Below are 18,427 nucleotides of genomic sequence, written 5' to 3' on the forward strand. Positions count from 1 at the left end.
TGGCAAACAGGAATTGTGCATTTTGAACCTGCCACAGTGCTCACTTGGGAGCAAGTGAGCCTTGAGCAAAGCACGATGTTACTAGTAAAGTTGGAGTCACAGGTGATGCTAATGGACATGTCCTTCTGCCCTTAAGCCCACAGGACACAGGAGGTGAGTGACCACACCTGGGCCAAGCACCAGGCTGTCCACCAGCACCACTCACAGATCAGGGTGACTGCAGGCCCCAGGCCATAAGTCCCCTGGGGGGAGACAGCTACTCTGTCAGGACTCCCCATACCTCCCTCCTTGGGAAACTTCAGAGCCAATGGACCTGCCATCTGAGAATCATGTCCATCAAATGCAGAGCAAGTCAACAGCTCAAACAGCAGCTGCCTGGCCACTCACGTCCACAGTGCACCAGCGCCCAGGCACGACACAGACCCAGAAGCGAGTCGGTGCCATGCCTGCAGAGTCGGGTTCTAAGTGAGGCATCTCAGCTTATCAAGAGGGTGAGGCTGCTTTCCCCTGGCCGTCCTTGCACCTGGTCACACAGGTGAGGTCTTCCCTGGCTTGTAGGAACACGTCCACATCAGAGACAAGTTCACGTCAGAGACAGCTCTACTCACATGCCCGCAACTGTTTAGGAAATCCATCCAAGGATGATCCAAGTGAACATCTACTCACTCGCACTGTGATACATTTGGGGGTTTTCTTATGTGTCTCATGTGAAAGCAAATGAACTCAGGGCCCAAATTCTCCTTTAGATGTGAATAAAATATGTACAGAGAGAAAAATCAGACCTTGAGTTTAGCTGCCTTTATCTGATTGTGTGTGTGTGTGTGTGTGTGTGTGTGTGTGTGTGTGTGTGCATGCATGTGTGTAATCAGTCTGTGACCAGCCCCCAGCTCTGGGGAGCTGAGCCGGTGCAGCCTCCTGACCACAGCTCTGGATGGCATCCTTCACACAGCTCCCTGTGAACGGTGGTTTATTTATTTCCTGTCCAGGGTAACTTACAACCCTTAAGCTCACAGGGATGAGCCACATCCCTGACCTACAGACACCCCAACAGAGCCGGCCCACCTTCACTTTGCTCAGAACACCAGGTGAGCTGCAGTTGGGCAGGTAGCCAACACTAAGCCTGCTCCCTGCTGGTGCTGAAAATCTCATTTCACATGTTGGAAGGAAATTGTCAGAGGGATGAGGGGCTTGCTCAGGTGGCAGAGCCAGGGCCTTCAGGACCACATACCCATCATCCCTCTCCAATCATTCATTGCTGCCACCACTCTAGGGGTGAGGCACGCTTCAGTGCCGGCAGTTAAGTTTCAACCACATCCAGTTATTTGAGAACTGAGACAACTGCCCTGTGAGACTAATGGCCTTGTAGAGCAGTGGTCACAGGAACTGAGCAAATAAGCCATGAAGTCAAGACAGCGCTGCCCAACAGAGGCGCTGCCCACAGCCATTTCTTTCAGGGCTGCACCATCCAGGAGACCTGGGCTGCTCCATCCCTAGACCCGGGGAAAGGGACACCTGTCCTGAGCCCACACCTCAGAGCTCTGTGCTCTGGCCCTCCCTGGACACCCCTCATCCCAGTATCTGAAGGAGGGGACAGCCGACTCAGAAGGGAATGTCCTTAGCACACTAGAGGCACCAGGCACTCAGAACTCTGCATGGTGGCTGGCCCTTTCCTAGACTGGCGCAGACTGTTTCCCAGGCTCATCTTCCAAAGTGGGGCCAGAGGCAGCTGTGTGGAGAGATGCCTGGGGCAGGACTCTGGAGCCAGCTGCCTGAACCCATTAGGTCCTGTGGGGAGTCTCGAAGGTAAGGATTCGAACTTCCACAGGCCTTAAGTTATCGTGAAAGTGGGTTGTCAAGGTGGAAGGCAGAGCCTGTGGGCATTTGCTGGGTCTTTCCCATTACTGCCAGAGTAGCAGGCAACCTGCCCACCTGGGTTGCTTGGGTTGGAAGACTGCAGAGGGTAGTGTGGGCCTCGCCCCAACTCACTCACTGCTGCCTCCCCACTCACTCACAGCTGCCCCCAGGGTTGGATGGAGAGAGGTAAGGAAACAGTACTGAGTCATGGTTAGGTAGCTGGCTTTGGGGACGCTGGGTCTAGCAGATGGTTAAAATGGAGGCTTGAATTTATGGCCCCACTGGGAGATGTACTTTTGCTCTGGGCCCTTGGCATCTGGTGCAGTTCCCCTGGCCTCTGCAGATGGCAGTGTTAGAACCTGAGATGGGCCACATTTGGCCCACAGGAGACACTGTTGCATTCCTGACCCCAAGAAACTCTGCCAGCACAGACCAGTCCCTCTGCAGCTTGGTATCCTGGTACAGCAGGCACAGGGTGGCCAGTAAGACTGACTGCAGGGTCAGGTTCAGTCCTTTAAGACCCTCTCCTGACTCCAGGGTGCACTTCAAACTTTCTGAATGATACCCCATGAAACACCTCCCTGCCAGCATGGAGCAGGAGGTGGGGCCCCTCCTTCTTCTCCCAAAGAAGCGGAAGTGGGGTGGCTCTGTACAGTGGTGCCTCTCTCCACATAAAGATTATCAGTCTCCTCTGCCCCTCCTCTCTGACCCTGGACTGGGTGGGGACTCAGAATCCCCGGGACAGCACACAGTCATTTCCTGGGCACCTGTACATAGGAAAGTGAGGCAGGTCACCTGGCCCTTGGTATTGATAGTTACCATGATGATACATGCCTCCATTTGGAAGGTGTTCTGATGTCCTGTTGCCTGTGCACACACACGTTCAAACATGTGCACCTGCACATCTCAGGCAGGCTGTGTGCTCACACAGTGATAGCAGTGCTCTCTTTGTGGGGAGAAGGGGTGTCCACATTCTCACTTGCTCACCTTTTAAATGAGTTTAATGCATTTACCACAGAATTTAAAGAAAATAAAGAAGACTAATTGGCCATCCTATCATCTAGTCTTTGGTATTTTCACCAAGAAAAGCACATATTTGCTGCTAAATATTGGTATAGGAGAAACTTCCATTAAGTACTTTTAGCAACTGCAAAGTGACAACTTTTGTTACATAGTCTACCCCTTTGTTGGACTTTATCACAGGCTATCATTTGGTGGTCAAGTCTGGGTAGCTGGGATGACTTTCTTCTTTGGATATATCTGTATATATGTGTGTATATGCATTGAATTCTCATTAGATTTGCACACATATTCACAGAACTGGAAAAGGACATTGTCCATGAAGTCCAGCATTGTCTGCCAGATTCCAAGGCCCATGCTGTTCATTAATCCTGCCATTACCCACTTCTACATGTGAGGAGGAGGCTAGCTTTTCCTTTGCAAGTGTCCAGAAGGCATGGAATTTATCCCATCTCCCAGATTCCAGGACCAGACAGAGCACCATCCATCTGGTTTGATTTGGGTATGTTTATGTGACTAAACCAAGAGGATGTGGACAGTCTTGAGGGCCACATTGTCAGGAGGGCACTCCAGGGTCAACACTTTTCCAAAAATAATGCAAAAACAAGACACCAAGCAGGAAGACCTTCCAATCAGTGTCAGTCTTTCTGATTCCTGCATGCAGGGTATCAAGCTAGCAGAAGGGAGACCTCCTTATTTCTTTGATCACTGTGTTTACTGAAAGAACAGAAGCTAAGAAAAAACCCCGTGTTCCTCCTTTTAACATGTAAGTACAGACTAGATAATTGTAGAACATGAGGTAGACTGGGTACTCAAAACATTTCTGAGGAGGCCACTGCTGCAGATGCCCAGAGGTGTAGTCTCTGGGTGCCACTGCTGCTCATGCTGCCATGGATGCTGGGAGGTCGTTTCCACTGTTGCCTCTCCCATGTTCACTACTACCATCAGCCAGCGGTTTTCTCTTGGGACACAGCTGCCACTGACACCACTGCCACAGGTGCTTGGAGGCCTTTTCTCCAGGTGCTGCTGCTGCTGTTGTCTCAGACACCATCGTCTGGAGGTCTACTGCTCTCCATGCTGCCTTGGATGCGTGGTTGCCACCTACACTGCTGCTGCTACTGCTGACACCGCCACATTAAAAAATAGAAGAAGAAAGAAAACCCAAATTACTAAAATAATTGATTTAAAAAAGGAAGTATCACAGTGGACATAAATAAAATGCAGAAGATAATTAAAAAATATTATGAAAATTTGTACTCTAATAAAATAGAAAATTTTGAAGACATTGACAAATTTCTAGAGACATATGTTCTACCTAAACTAAACGAGGAGGTCATACACAATTTAAATAGAACAATTTCAAGTAATGAAATAGAAAATGCTATTAAAATTTACTAATTAAGAAAAGCCCAGGACTAGATGAATTCTCAGCGAAGTTCAACAGGACCTTCAAAGAAGAATTATCACCAATACTCCTCAAATTATTCCATGAAATAGAAAAGGAGGGAACCCTTCAAAACTCATACTATGAGACTAATATCACCCTGATACCAAAACCAAACAAAGATACATCAAGGAAAGAAAACTTTAGACCAATATCCCTGATGACCATAGATGCAAAAATTCTCAATAAAATTCTGGCAACTCCCATACAAAAACATTAAAAAGATTATGCACCAAGATCAAGTGGGGTTCATCCCATGGGTGCAGGGGTAGTTCAACATATGGAAATCAATAAATGTAACTCATCATATCAGTAGACTTGAAAACAAGTATCATATGATTATCTGAAAAAAGCAGAAAAAGCATTTGACAAAATACAGTACCTCTTCATGTTCAAAACACTAGGAAAACTAGATACCAAGAACATACGTCAAAATCATAAAAGCCATATATGCTAAACCCAAGGCCAACATATTTCTATTTAAATTTTTAACATTATTTGCTCTAATTAGTTGTACATGACAGTAGAATGCATATATATGTTTTGATAGATCATACATAAACAGAGTGCAATCTCTCATTTTTCTGATTACACATATTGCAGGTTCACATTGGTCATACAGTCATACATGTACATGAGGTAATAATGTCTCTTTCACTCTACTATCATTTCTGCCCCCATACCCCTTCTCTTCCCTTCACTTCCCTCTACCTAATATAAATTAACTCTATTCTTCCCTATCACCACTATTACTGTGAATTAATTACTTTCCACATATCAGAGAAAACTTTCAGACTTTGGGTTTTGGGGTTTAGATTATTTCACTTAGCATGATATTCTCAACATAATTCTAAATGGAGAAAATTTGAAGCATCCCTCTAAAAATTTGAACAAGACAAGGATGTCAGTGCCCCATAAATATGGAAAAGTAGGTGTGAATTAAAATAAATCTTTAAGAAAGCGTGCTAACAAGTCCGAACATAACTGTTTTTATTTTTCATGCTATTTTTGGGAGATCTCCAAAATGTTCTTTAAAACCCAAACACACTTGCTTTACTGGTTTGCATTAGTGCCTTCTGTACTTCCCGAGATAAAGGGCTCTGGGCTGGTCAAGCCGCAGCTTGGAGAGCAAGACATCTCTTCCCCAGGTCCTTCCTCCAACTCTTGGAATGAGGCGTGTGGGGCGGCTCCCTCCACCCTGAGCTCTTCCCCAGGAGCTGCCACGGGGGGTGAGGGGGGTTGGAGCCAGGCCACTGCCCAGGCGCTCCCCGCTATCTGTGCGGGGACAGGAAGGAGGGGACCTGTCAGCGGGATCAGACCTCCTTCCTCCACTTGGGAACCTTGAGTCGGGCCTCTGGGATGCAGAAACCCGCCCCCCCCCCAAGACGCAGCGGGAATCGGCGGGGTGGGGGCGACCTGGGGCCGGGCCACCCGGAGGTTGGGCGGGATGGGGGCAGGGCTGCGGGCGGCTCCTGGAACTGCCAGCGCTGGGCACCTGCGAATGTGCCATACCCGCGCACTACCGCTGCTGCTGCCTACTGCCCAGCGAACTGGGCTAGGTGCTGCTGGTGGCCGGGCAATGTGAAGCGGCTCCCCACAGTGTAGCCGGATCGCCCGGGATGTGGCTCAAGCCAGAGGAGGTGCTGGTGAAGAGCCCTGAAGCTCTGGATGGCCCAGAGGAGCAGCGGCTACTAGATGCCACAGCAGCACGCAGGCACAGCGAGGGGATTGGTCACCTCGGCGGTAAGGGGGTGGCGGGGGTGGGTCGGGCCTGGGATCTCACTGACCGCTGCGCCCGTCGCTCCCAGCCGGGGTTGGGACCCAGAAACCCGGGAGGCGCCTCTGCAGTCTGTTGGGCTGAGAGGGGCTCTGGGGTGCTGCGGACGCTGCCTGGACGGCTGGGCGGGCTGCGCGGGGTGCGCGGGGCGGGGCCTGTGCGTGGCTGCGCGGGGTTCCCCGGGAGCGCTCCTCCTGCTGCGCTTGCAGAAGTGCGAGCGCTGGGCACCCACAGGCCTGCGTTTCCCATGCAGCCGCTGCGGCCGCCTCCTCCAGAGCGAGCTGGGCCACGTGCGGCCCTGGCCCCAGTTACTTGAAGAGGGGCACCAGAAGAAAGGGAAAGAAGCCCGACGAGGTGCTGCTGAAGGACGCCCTGAAGCTCTGGGTGACCAAGAGGAGCAGCGACTCCTTCATCCTAGAGCAGCGAGGCGGTAAGGCGAGGGGCGTGGCGGCCTCAGCGGTAAGTGGCTTTGGGGGGCGGGGTGGACGACTAGCAGCTCCCAGCCCAGGGTGAGTCGCAGGTGGGGATTTCTTGGGAGACACCTGGTCAGGATGGCCTTGCCTCGGGTTTGTTTCCTTTCTTCTGCATTTCTCTGGCTTGTCAATGGTGTCTACTACGCGTCCCCCCCACCCCGCCCAAGTTACAGCCGGCCTTTGCTGGAGTGTTGGAAAGCAGTTGTCGTGTTATTCTTCTTCCCTGCAGCTCTGCTGTGCTTCTTAGTTCCTTAAGTTTTCCTTGATTCTTTCCTTTATTCTTTAAAGAAAAGCATGTCATCTTTGAACAGCGTTTTATTTCTCTTCTCTCTCTGTATACCTTCTGTTTCCTCTTTTTGTCTTAGCATATTAGCTGGATCTTTCAGTGTGATGTTGAAAAGGAATGATAGGAGAAGTTGTCTTTACCTTGTTCCTGGTTATCAGGAAAGTGTTGAGTTTCTCTGTAAGTGTGATGTTAATTGTAGGGTTTGGGGGCAAGAAGGTAAATGATATTATCAAGTTAGACAAGTTCTTAATTCCTCATTTGCTATGTTTTTTTCTTTTAATCATGAATGGGTGGGTGTTCCATTTTTGTCAAATGCTTTTTGTATCAATTGGAATAAGTTTGTGATTCCTCCCCCTACTTCTATATTGATGAATTTTCGAATGCTGGACCATTGTTGCATACTTGGAGCAAGTCCCACTTGGTCATGAGGTATTTCTTTTATATGTTGGTGGATCCTGTTTGCTGGTGGAATTTCTTGTGGTGTGAACAATTGAAGTCAGGGAGTTGGGCATACTAGGCAAGCACTCGGCCACTGAGCTACATCCCTAGCCCCACCCCTTTCCTTTTCCTATGTGTGACTGTGACATGGGTTTCTTGTGGGCTTGGTTTTCTTTTCTTCCTTCTTTTTTTTTCTTAAATCCATTGTGAAAATCCCTGGGTGTTTTTGGCTGGTGTATTTAGGCCATTCACATGTAAAGTGATTGTTGGCATTGTTAGATGAATCTCTACCAGGTTGGTAACTGTTTTCTATTCCTTGTTCTGTTCTTTTTCTTTTGAACCACTTTTCCTGACTTCTTTAGCAGTTGAATGTTTGGTGATGCCATTTATCTGTTAGCTTGCCAACAGTAGGTTGAAAAGAATTTGTAGTATATATTTCTGGTTTGGAACATAATTTCCAGATTAGTCTGTGTCTACAAATATTATGCTGTTTCACATGAAATGTAGTTTTGTTTTGTTTTTTTTTTCGTGTATTTGGGATTGAACCCAGGGACGCTTAAGCACTGTGCCATATCCCAAGTCCATTTGTAGATCTATTTTGAGACAAGGTCTCAGAGTTGCTGAGGCTGGCCTTAAACTTGTGATCCTCCTGCCTCAGCCTCCTGAGCCACTGGGATTGTAGGCATGCACCACCATGCTTGGCCTAGATGCAGATATAGTATTCCCAGATCCTGTCTCATCTTTTCTGACATTGTCATCCATTTCACTTATTTACATAGTATAATCACTCAATAAACTTTTGTTAACCCTTCAAACATTTCTTTTAAATTGCTTAGGGATAGGAAAAATAAGAAATTTGAATCTACCCTCATTCATTTCCTGAGACACACTTCTTCTCTTTACGTAGCTCAGAGCTACTGACCTATGTGTTTTCTTTCTCTCTGAAGAATTTGATGGTTAGGTCTGCTGGAAATGGATTTCCTGTTCTTTTTCAAGAAAGTCTTTCTTTTTTCAATTTTGAAGGATAATTTCACTGGACACAGCCTGGCATGGTGGTCCTTGCTGGTAATCCTACCAGATTGGTAGAAGGAGGCAGTAGGATCGCATCTTTGAGGTCAGCCTCAGCAATTTTTGAATCCCTGTCTCTAAACAAACAATAAAACAACTGGGGATGTGGTTCAGTGGTAGAACACCCCTAGATTCAATACCAAGTATCCCCCCCAAAACAAATCCTCACTTCATTTAGATTTATTGGTTTGTGATTCATTTCTTTCAACACCTTATTTCAACTCCCTTGATGGCATGTTTGGAGTAGTCTGCTATAATTATCATGTTCTTCCTAGACTGTCTGCTTCACACCCCTCTTCTTTAAAGATTTTCTTTTTGTTTCTGCAATTTGAATATGATATACCTCAGTGTAGATTTGTAAATATTTTTCCTTTTTTTTTATAATTTTCTGCGTGGTATTCTCTGTACTTCTTGGATCTGTGATCTGGGGTGTGTCATTAATTTTGGAAAATTCTTGGTCATTATTGCTTCACATGATTGCTTTCCTCTTCTTCTGTTTTTCCAGTTTGGGGTCCTTCTATCTTTGGGAATTATCCCCAGCAGTCAGATATTGTATACTTCCTATGTCTCTGTCTCACTCTTGGCCTTTCAGTGTGTGTGGGGGTTTCTGTTGATCTGTCTTCAAGTTCACTGATTGTTTTCTTGACTGTCCCATCTACTGATGAGCCATGAAGGGCAATCTTCATTTTTGTTTATTTCTATTTATTTTGTTTTTCATTTCTTAGAGTTTCCATCTGTCTGCTTTCATGACCTAGTCTTCCATACTCTATACCTTTTCTTTAGAGCCCTTCACCTATAAATCACACTTATTTTAAAAGTTCTCTCAAAGTACCAAGATCTGTCATATCTGTGTGTCATTTTGATGCATGCTTTATCTTTTCTTTTTCTTTTTGGTTTCTGGGGATCAAACCCATGGCCTTGTGCTTATAAGGCAAGCACTCTACCGACTGAGCTATCTCCCCAGTCCTATCTTTTAATCATGTGTATTTTCTTGCCTACTGGCATGTTTTTCTATATATATATATAGAGAGAAAACTTATTATGATATATAAACAACTTATTATTTATACATATACATAAATAAATACTAACAAGTGAGGAAATCAGCTTCTGTGTGTGTTTTGCTACTCTGCTGGGACTTGGCTCTTTGCAGTTTCCTGTAGCTGAATGTACCAGAGGCCTCACATTCCTCCATGTCCCTGGTTGTGTCTCCCCTCTATCCCTCGGTTAAGAACTTCCCAGTCTCCCTGCTCTTTGAGCTGTCATCTGCTCTCATTTATCCTGGAGCTTTTGCTGTTGGCAAGGGGGAGGGTCCTAGATTCATCAATCTCAGTCATCAGTGGACGTGTGACCCTGGCCTGTGACATTCCCAAGTGTTTTCTAGCCACTTCCTCCCACCCCTGTGGGGACAGGAAAGCCAGAGGGGACACAGGAGCCAGAGAAGGACCTTTCCCAGCTGGGGTGAGGCCCTGAGGATGCCTCATGGCCTTATTCTTCCCTTGTCCAGAGAGCTGGGCAGGTGTCCCTGGGGTCTTTCAGTGGGAACTGGTGGGGTTCTGGTGAGAACACCTGTGCTGCCTTGGGGTCCCTTAAGATCGCAGCACCAGGGCTTTCTTATTCTCTTTCAGTCAGGCCCTCGCACAGTGAGACTCAGGACTCAAGTGTCCTGCAGTTCATGACCTCAGCACTGGGGGAGCAGGTCCCAGCTGTGTCCCTCGGATTACCTGTGCTGCTTTAGCTTTGGGGATTATGTTTTGACCCGTGACCTCAGTTCTCCGATGAGTCCAAGAAAAGCCTGTGATTTGCAGTCTGCTTGGCCTCTGCTTGTATTTATGGGAGGGGTGCTTCCCAAGCTCTTTGCATGCTGGAACTGAAGCTGGAAGTCCCCTTGTGGCTTTTTGATTGCTGCTCTGCCCACCTGCCCACCAGTGGAAGGGTCCGGGTTGACACAGACCTCCTGACCTTTCCAGAAGCACGTGAGAGAAATCCCCACTCTGCCTCAAAACTCAGCACCCCTCTGTGGCTGTCCAGGTGCTGCACACCCTCCCTGTTCTCTTCATTCCATGTCACCTAGAGTCCCCCAGGCTGCTGTTACAACGTTTGCATGGGTTCTGTCAGAGACGTCTGAGAAGCGCCTCCTGGGATGGGCTCCTTTCTAGTCTTCCTCAGTGTCTCCACCAGGATTTTTTATAGTTGCTAGACAAACGTGGCATTTCACCGGTCTTTTGAAAACACAGCCTTAAGTGCCCTTACCCCAGCCTGCTGTTTTCTTCCACTGAGCTCTGCTAAGCTGCCTGTGGGATCTGTATTAAGTGTCAGCTCTCCATCTAGCAGACAGGACAGCCTTCCTGTCCCTGCTCCGTCATCTGACACCAAATAACAAACCCTTAAAGGGTCAGGGGACTAGCCAAAGAATAATTGCTGTAAAACCACACATGTCCTTCCTTCTGCTGGGGAAAGTCATCCCGTAGGGCAGGTAAGGGTGGTGTAGGTGCCGGTCATCAAGGAAGAGGTTGCACAGGGTGAGCAGGGTGTGTCTTGGGTGTGGAGGTTGGGAGCAAGAGAGGGTTGATGTGCAAGTAAGTCTATCAAGGGTGGTGGAGGCTGGGCTTCTCTGTTGGAGAAGAGAGCTGTGAACAAGGAAAGAAGTAAGAATGAACATGGGGAGTGGGTCGCAGGAGGCATCAGTGTGAACTCAGTTTCTCTGTATGTAGATTATGTATACATACACACATTGCATTAGAGATGTGTATGCCTGTGTGCAAATACATGAGTCCTACGTATACACACAGACCCGGTTACCAATGAGCTTCCAGATACCAGGTTTTTATTTTTATTTTATAGCAGGGATGGAACCTAGGGCCACATACCCACTGATCCACATCCCCAGCCCTTTTTATTTTTTTATTTTGAGCCACGGTTGTGCTAAGCTGCTGAGGCAGTCATTGAATTCACAATCCTCCTGCCTCAGCCTCCCAAGCCAGTAGAATGCCAGGTGGCTTTTGTGTAGCAATCCTCTTGAAAAGAAATAGAATTTCTGGGAAACATGTCCCATTTCTGGGATGGTGCAGGGAAAGTATGAGACAATGTTGGAATATTTTATTGTGGCAGAGACTATGAAAAACCATGAGTACATGTCCAAAGGACACAGAACCCAGCTTGAAGGGATTCCTACCTGCCAAACCTGGGACAATTAAATCATCCGAGTAAATAATAGTAATGAATTCTTACTCTTTGAAGAAAAGCAGAAAAAATGAGACCATACTGATAAAAGTGAATAAATTGAAAGTTTGAGGAATGGGAAATTTATATAACTTCATTATTTGTCTGTAGGAGGCTTGTGAGTTACAAGGGAAAAAGGAATAAGTTCATGGTGCAGAGCCCAAGCAGCCACTAACTTAAGAGACCAAGTGAACATCACCAGGAGTGGAACAAGTTGAAATTGTGTCCACCTGAGAGGATGTGATGCATAGCATTCCTTCTGTGAGGCTGGCCAGAGACTTTAACCTGAATCTAATCAGCGTCAGGCAAGCCAAAACTGGGATTTGCTGCTGAAGAACTGGCCAGTAATCTTTGAAGCCGTCAAGCTCACGAAAGTCAAAGGTGTGTTGGGAGATGTGACGGCTCAAGGCAGTGGGTGATTCTGAACAGGTCCAATGTGGTAGAGTCATAAGACAAGCAGTTCTCAACTCCTGTGGGCTGCATTAGTGCCTTTGTTTCTACAGTGGTACAAAAGCAACCTGTGATCAGTAGAAACCATACAAGCATTTTTTTTAAATAATTTTTTTGATGTTAATAGACCTTTATTTGTTCCCTTTCATAGGGTGTTGAGGATGCAACCCAGTGCCTCCCACATGCCAGACAGGTTCTGTGCCACTGATCCCCAGCCCAAGTCCCCATATATACAGTTTTGAATTTGGATCTTTTCCTGGGGATGTGCCCTAGTCCTCTGTGATGTGGGGCAGGCCCCAGCCAGCCTGCGATCATGAGGGCCATCCAGTGACAGAGTGCCCTGCTGCCAAGATGGGAGGAACAAGTGGATACATCCCATGCATTTCCGAGTCACAGCGTGTTTGTTCCCCTTAGGACAGGTTTGTGAGGCACTTGGAAACTGGTGGGATCTGAGGAGCAGAGGGTAGGAATGTCCCAGCATTAACTTTCTGAATTGTGGGGTGCTCTGTTGTGTTGGCACATGTCCCTGCTGGTGTGAAACATGCTGCACACTCTGGGGTGATGGGGTGGCAGGTCAGTGACATACTCCTTAATGATTCAACTTCCTTTAATATTGGGGTCTTAAACCAAAATAAACTCCTCAGGCCACTCAGGGCCCTCTCGGGGCCTAGTAGTGAAGGAGCATGGGCAAAGGAAGGTGGAGGGCTTCAGCTCCTCCAGGGAGGAGGGAGTGGGTTTGTTCACCTGCCAGTGATTCAGGATGCCATTCATCACAGCAGAATGCCAGTCCTTCACCTGCTACCTGTGCCTTCTGTCCTGCGGGGTCTTGGATGTGTTGTCATATTTCTCAGGGTACCTTTCTGGAGTAGAAAGGGATTATTCTTCCATGTGAGATGTGGATATGATGAGGATCCTAACGGGCGACACTTACCTGGTGCTTGAAGGGCCTGGCAATAGTCTAGGTACTTTGAATGATGACTTAATTTCCATAATTACCCTTGGAGGCATATCGTGGTTGCTTTATCTTCCAAAGAGACCAGGGCACAGAGAAATCAGGTAACTTTCCCAAGGCCACACAGCTTGAAAGTGGTAGAGCTGGGGTTCCAATCGGGCAGTCTAACTCCAACAGCAGATGCTGGGGAAATGGGTGTGAGGAAGCTAGAGCTCTGGGCCCCATGGATCTCTGACTCTGCAGGGTGTCGGAGCTGTGCCTGGGCTCTCACCAGTGACCATGCTGCTTCCGCATGTGGGAGTGGCAGCTGCACACTGGCTGCGGGTCTGCATGTCCCTGAGCTCACAGGTGTGTTTGCTTCTCTTTTGCCTTGTAGGTGGCCTGGTGGGTGCTCTGGAGGCAGTGCTGGATTCCAACACTGAGGTCGCTCCCTTTCGAGTTCCGCTTCAAGTTCCCGGCTCACAGGTGTACTCTCCCATAGCATGTGGAGAGTTCCTGGATGGATGCAATGTTCACTGGGCCATAGCCACTGGTGAGTCTTGTTCCCGTTGGAATGTTCCAGACCCTGAGTTGTGAACATGCGGAGCATCTGCTTGTTGGTGTGCTTGCAGGTAATGCCCGGGGAGCCTCACCTGATTTCAGAAGCTCTGGCTCTCCTTCCACATGTCTGTCTTTTTCTTAGTGATAGAAAGCACACTGAGCTATGAGCGTGAGTGAGCCAGGCTTCTGAGGGGTGTGTTTCAGGGCACTCACGTGTTGTTGGGTATAAAGTGGCCCTTTCCTTTACGGTCTTGGTGTCTGATTAACAGGGTTTTCCCAGGTGTGTGCGTGTGTGGTAATAGCCGGGGGCAAAGTGCAAGGGCTGTGTCCGACTTGGGCAGTCTCCACCCCATGTTGCACGTCTGTGCCAAGAGACTGCATCACTGGGCTGCCAGGTGCTGAGGAAGTTTTCCTTGGGTCGACACAGGTCAGGTTTGCCTGGCTTGTTTTCTACCATTGTCCTGCCCTCAGAAGGTCCTGAGTAGTGAATTGTTCTTTTCAGGGTTCTCTTGTGGGGAGTGAGGATGGGAGGCATGGGTATGTTCTGGTGTGAGGATTGTGCTGTTGACTGAGATATTTGTACTTGTGCAGGCATTACTTGGGCGTCTTGCATGTCGTTGACTCGCCCTCATACTTGGTTGTGTGCTGAGCATTGAGAAAGGATCCCTGCCCAGGAATGTGAGTGTCCAATAAAGTACAAACAAAAAGGGTAGGAAAGACCCTGGGTGGAACCAGCTCAAGAGTAGGAATGGGAAGAGCGGCCTGTGAGGATGATCCCTGTCTTTTCCAGGGTCCTGTGTGACAGGACAGGGAAGTAGAGGGGGGCCTTTAAGAGCACTTTTTTCTTTTAAACTAGGTGGAAGAGAGAGTTAAACTACTTCATGGGTGAACTGTGTTATTTGGCAAAAGATCTGTGGATAACAGGTAGGAAGGGAGACAAGTTGTTATTACTATTTTAATTTCACATGGACCAAAGTCTCTCCAGGCTTCCTAAAGGTGCCTCGCTTTAGGCAGAGAGAGAAGTTGTGAGCATTGACTGAGTGGCTTGGGGTTGTAGACAGAGGAGCATGCCCAGTCCTTCAGGCTAGAGCTCAGACATCCGTTGTGCTGACTCCCTGCTGGAGCTCAGGTCACTTCTTTTTTCCTGCCTCCCTCATGGAAGTAAAAGTTCCAGTGTCTCTCTGGCTGCTTTCCCTCCTGTGCCCAGGACAGCATTGGGCATGTAGTCAGTGCCCAGTAAAGCATGGTGGGTAGATAGTGGGGAAGCATGCAAAAAGGTGACCGAGGCCCCTGTTGAAGATTTGTAAGGCAAAGGAAAGTGACGTATCCAGATGGCCCCCTGACTTTGCGTGGTCAGACTTCACAATTTTTGGACTTCTCGGTCATGTGGAAGCATAGCCGTAGAAACCTTGGACTTTTCACTTCAGCATAGTATGCAATAAATTACGTGAGCTCTTCAACACTTTATAATACATAGGCTTTGTATTGGATGGTTTTGCCCAACTGCAGGGTAATGGGTGTGCTCTGAACGTGTTGATAGGAGCTTAGGCTAAGCTGTGATACTTAATGGATTAGGTATTAAATACAGGTTTTTTTGATAGCAATCTCAATATTGCTGTAAATGGTATGAAGTGTCCATTTGTAAACCTGTGAAATTCCTGGCTGTTGCTTGTCGGTCAACCAGTGCCTGTTGCAGTGACAACATCCTTGTGAGGACCTTCCCAGGAGGTTCTTCCCCTTTGAACGTGACTTTGGTACTTCTCCACGGGCCTCTCTTCTCCCAGGAGACACTAAGTGAGACTCTTGAGAATCGTCTGCCACTTGGTCTGTGTTCCATGCTGGAACAGCTGTACCATTGCAAATGCTTCTGACACTTGAGTGGTAGGTGCTCTGCACATGATCAAGGTGTGCAGGGTGGTCACAGGACAGTTCCAAGGTTTTCCTGCTTGGTGAGCTGGCCTAAGTGGCCATGGGACTGAAGTTTGTAAGTCCCAGTGCAGTGGCGGGAGAGACCATGGCACCAGTGGAGAGTGCCAGCTTTCAGTGACAAACTGTGGCTCGGGTGTGAGAACCCTGGCACGGGATGTTTGCAGAACATTAACACAGTGACTTAATGTTAGCAAAACGATGACTCTTGTTTTTCACTCTCTCTCTATTCTGATCCAGGTACCACATTAGAGGAAATCAACCAGCACTGGAAGTGGCTGGGACAGAATCTCCTCCATACTCTGTGTTTGATTATAAAGACGACATGGCCAGCTTTGTCAAGGGGAAGGTGAAGGTAGGCCCTTTGATCTCTACCTTTCTCCCTATCTGGGGTGACTCTTCATGACATTTTGAACTCTGCCACGTACCCACAGTCTTCACCAGTCCGATTACACTTTTTGGATTAATGTGCAAAGGCAAATTAGTTCAATTTGTCACCTGTCAGTCTTTGCGGCACATAAAGATACACCTGAAATTTAGGAAAAAAAGAGGGTGGTGCTTCATCCTCAGGCCTAATTCCTGTTATCTTTTACAGATATAATCATCCTTTTTTTTTTCTCGTGGGATACCATAATGTTAAGATTTCTGTTTTTGCAGAGCAACATATTATTGTCTTCCTCAAATTAGTTATTCCTGACTCATTTTCTCTTTAGCTGTAACATTTGTCACCACATTGGACCTAGTGCTCTGGTCCCAATAGTGGATGTTTGTTCTGCAGATGTTAATTAAATGGAGTTACAGCCAGTTAAGGTGTGAGAAGGCAGGAGAGGAATCTTGGGAGGTATTTGTCCATACCTGCTGCCAGTTACATTGTTACATAACTGGTGTCCTTGCAAGGACATGATGGTGATTGGTGCTTTAAGATCCTGTTGGGGAGGGACATGTTTCCTTGTTCTACAGTGAACTCTCCTTACATACTTGAACACATAAGCCTGCAGTACAGTTTTCTTCCCTTGGGATAAAACCTCCCCAAAGCCATCCATCTTTCCTCCCACTTCCTGTTCCTCCTTCCTCCCCCTCAGTTCATTTCCTCTATTCAAAGGATCCCCAGTGTGGAAAGAAATTGTCAAAATAGTGCTGTATACATACATGAATATACGACAGTGAATTCCATCTTTGATGCATACCTATAAAGCACTAATTAAAGACCAAATACGTAGTAGAGAGCCCACTAAAGTAGGCAGCCCAGGGGAGGGAAATGGAGCTCATTCTATTCCATGCCTGTATGATGATGTCAGAGTGAACCCCACTACTGTGTATAAGTAGAATGCACTAATAGAACTGTTGTGAATATCCCAGACCATGGATTTTGTTTTTTTGAAAACAAACCTGAAGACTTCCAGCTTTTCGTAAGGGGTGTCAAAGTGAATTTTTGATTTTAGAGCAAGCAAGAGAAGCAGTCTTTTGCATTTGGGGACTAGGGGATGTGAGCAGGATGAGTGAAGAGCAGGGGTGACCGAGGCCATCCAGTGCTTGGCAGCCAGGGCATGACCTCTTACCTGTGGGGTCAGAGCTGACCTGGGCTATGGTAAAAGACACACACAGCTCTCGGGACACCCCTCATCCTTGCCGATGAACTGTGCCTCGGTGTCCTGTATCAGATGGGACTGAGCATCAGCAACACTTGACCTGCCTCTCTTGGCCTAACGTGAACTGTAGTGGTTCTTTTCTTGAGGTATTTCCCTTGCTTGGGAGGAAGGAAATTGATTTCTGCTATGCTGCTTCCTGAAACCCTTCTGTAGGAGAAGGAAAAGTGTCCTCTCCCTAGGTTCTGTAGTTGAGGCCCTGGAAATGACATCGCTATGCAGCAGATGAGCAAGAGAGAAAGAGTTGATTTGAATGCACTCAGAGTGTATACACGTGGCAGAAACTCAGCCATGTAACTGGTAGGGTGGTTAGAATCGACCTTGCACAGCACCTTAAGGGAAAGCAACCAGTTGACTGAGGACTGAAGTGACAGGAAAAGGGGTCCATCTTCTGGGGTGGTGCAGGGTCGGGGAGGTAAACATGGGGGAAACTAATGGCAGGGTAGGGCTCTCTCCATGAGGCTGTGTGAGCCCCTCATGCTGCTGAGATCAAGAGGTCAAAGGTGTCTTCCCAGGACAGAGGGGGACACACCTGTGCAGATGGAGAGTCCCTCCTGACTCGAGGCAGATGGGGCAGGGCAGACAGTCTTTCTGGTACCCCGTCTTTTTTGTTTCTCAGTTATCTTTGGCTCAGTTATCCTTATGCTGAAGTGGCATGTTTGGGGGTGACAGTTTTGATCCGTGACACTTCAAAGCTAGTATGCCCTAAAAAAAGAAAGGAAGGAAGAAAGGAAAGCTGAGGAGGCAGTGCTGGGGAGCGAGAGCACATCGTGGCCTTTGTTCTCCCCACTCCTCGGGCCAGATCCACAGGGTGTGAGAGTTGGACCTTTCCTGGGCCCTTGGCTGCTCCATAAAACTTGAAAAATCCCTCTGCTTCAGCTCTTCCTGGAACCAGACATGCAGCCATGACAGTTGGGAGGCCCTATGGCCACCATCATGTCTGCTTGGAGCCTCTGAATCCTGTTCTCGGCCATGCCAGTCAGGCTCTAGAGCCTGATAAATAATGAAGAAAACAGTACACTTCACCAGCACTGAGGTTTATTTTATAGTAAGTATGATTAGATTATTTTAATGTGAGTGCCCAGGTTTCATTTCTAAAAGGACTTATACAGTGAGGATTTGGTAACACCCCTGAGAAAACAGCCTCATCTTAGGAAACATAGGCTCTCATAAGACAGTCATATAAAACACAAATGAAAATGTTAAGAAAAAGAAAAGGACAGGTAACGACAGACTGTCACCCTTGAGAAATGGACCACAGCTTTTATTCTAGTCTCTTCTGTCACCACCACAGATCACAAAGGTCCCTTCTTGGTGGTGGTTGACAAAAG

Source organism: Sciurus carolinensis, unplaced genomic scaffold (assembly GCF_902686445.1).
Source record: "Sciurus carolinensis unplaced genomic scaffold, mSciCar1.2, whole genome shotgun sequence".
Lineage (NCBI taxonomy): Eukaryota > Metazoa > Chordata > Mammalia > Rodentia > Sciuridae > Sciurus > Sciurus carolinensis.